We start from the raw sequence: 2,159 nt of genomic DNA, 5'->3' as shown, positions 1-2,159 counted from the left end.
GGGCTATGGAAAATAGTGACGGGCCTCCAAATCAGCTATAGCGGAGCTCTAGCCGGCTATTTAAAACTATGGAGCTAATACATACAACACGACCAAAGTACATTTGATGATGATGGTAAATTATGCCTGATAGCAAACCTATGAATTTATATAATTTAGAGCGAAGAAAGAGGTCTAGTATTGTACACTATTTTTGTCATCAGCAATCTAGCCGCGAATAATTTAAATTTTGTCATACTATCTTTAAATTTTGTCATCAACAATCTAGCCGCCACCAATTTAGTTCTCTACACCAATAAGTCTCTACTTGTATATAGTTGCATACACTAGGCAGTTCATGAGTCAGCAGGTCCAGAGTCTTAACAGAACTTGTAGGTGGTCACATAAATATACCGGGTCTCACTCCAAGCTGCACTTGCTAACAGCTTGGAGCCTGCCATGGAGGGCTGGTTAAGTTTGTGTTCCATAGCTCTATGCACGCTTGTGGCCCTCTGGTTTCGCAAGCTCTCCGGGGGCAAGAGAAAGCCACAGCTGCCTCCTGGGCCATGGACTCTTCCCTTCATCGGCAGCCTCCACCACGTCGCCAGCATGCTCCCGCACCGCAAGATGATGGAGATGTCTTGACGGCATGGGCTGCTGATGCACCTTATGCTCGGCGAGGTCCCAACGGTGATCGTCTCCGGCGCCGAGGCGGCGGCGCTGGTGATGAAGACCAATGACCTTGCCTTTGCTGGCCGGCCTCGCAGCGCGACGCTGGACATCTTCGGCTGCGGCGAGAGGGGCATCGTCTTCGCCCCCTACGGTGACCCATGGCGCCAGATGCGCAAGGTCTGCACCGTGAAGCTCCTCAGCTCCAAGCAGGTGAGGCGTATGGACGGTATCAGGCCAGACCAGGTGGGCAGCCTTCTCCATTATGTCGCGGACGCGGCATCCACGGGTGTCGTCGTCAACGTCAGCGAGAAGGTGATGGCGCTCAGCAACGACGTGGTGTAGCGGGCGGTGTTTGGCGGCAAGTTCCCGCAGCAGGAGGAGTACCTCCGGGAGCTAGATGAGGCGTTCGTGCTGCTAGGTGGTTTCTGCCTCGTCGACCTCTTCCCATCATCGCGGCTGGTGCGGTGGCTGAGCAAGGGAGAGCACCACATGAGGAGGAGCTATGGCCACATCCAACGTATCAACGCCGATGTCATTGAGGGGCGTAAGGCGGCGCGAGCTGCCACACAGGACGGTGCCTCCAGCACCGACGATGATGACTTGCTGGACGTGCTACTCAGGCTGCAGGAGAAGGACGCGTTCACATTCCCTATGACCACGGAGAGTATAGGTGCCGTCTTATTTGTGAGTAATTTTCTTTATGCTTCTTATTAATCTACCGATGTCATATCATATCTGCAAAGTTTTAATGCAAAAAAGCTAGCTTCATCATTTCATAAATCTATTAGTCTCAACTTGTTTCATAGATTTATAAATGTAAATTATTGTATCTGAAATTGATTATTTGTTGCGTACTACTATATATGTAGAAACAATATATAAACATACATACCACAACAATATTTTTCAGGACATATTTGCAGGTGCCACACAGACCACGGGAGTTGCCTTGGAGTGGGCAATGGCTGAGCTCGTCCGTCATCCCGAAGCCATGGCCAAAGCACAGCTTGAGATCCGAGAGGTGCTAGGTCAAGGCCGAGCTGTGATTACTAATAGTGACCTCGCTGAACTCCACTACATGCGGATGATCATTAAGGAGGTTCTTAGACTGCATCCACCAGGTCCTTTGATCCCCCATAGGGTCAGGGAAGACTGTAAAGTTATGGGTTTTGACATGCTTGAAGGCACCAATGTATACATTAACGCGTTTGCAGTTTCGAGGGATCCAAATTGTTGGGAAAGTCCTGAAGAGTTTAAGCCTGAAAGGTTTGAGAACAATAACATGGATTACAATGGGACATACTTTGAATTCACCCCCTTCGGTGCTGGTCGGAGGCAGTGCCCTGGGATACTTTTCGGCACGTCAACTATGGAGATCGCCTTGGAAAATCTTCTCTACCACTTCGACTGGGTGCTTCCTGGCAAGGCAAGCCCGGAATTTTTGGACATGACCGAGAAATATGGGATCATCGTAGGAAGAAAATATGACCTACAATTGATACCTATTT

At 49.5% G+C, this 2,159-nt stretch overlaps 1 pseudogene; it reads left to right on the top strand.

Moving 5' to 3' along the window:
• Window positions 1-438: 438 nt before the first annotated feature.
• On the top strand, window positions 439-2,155 carry LOC123038703 (zealexin A1 synthase-like; annotated as a pseudogene).
• Window positions 2,156-2,159: the final 4 nt, after the last annotated feature.

This window comes from Triticum aestivum, chromosome 2B (genome assembly GCF_018294505.1).
Source record: "Triticum aestivum cultivar Chinese Spring chromosome 2B, IWGSC CS RefSeq v2.1, whole genome shotgun sequence".
Lineage (NCBI taxonomy): Eukaryota > Viridiplantae > Streptophyta > Magnoliopsida > Poales > Poaceae > Triticum > Triticum aestivum.
Note: the sequence above shows the minus strand (reverse complement) of the source record. Positions and strands in the feature narration are given on the sequence as shown.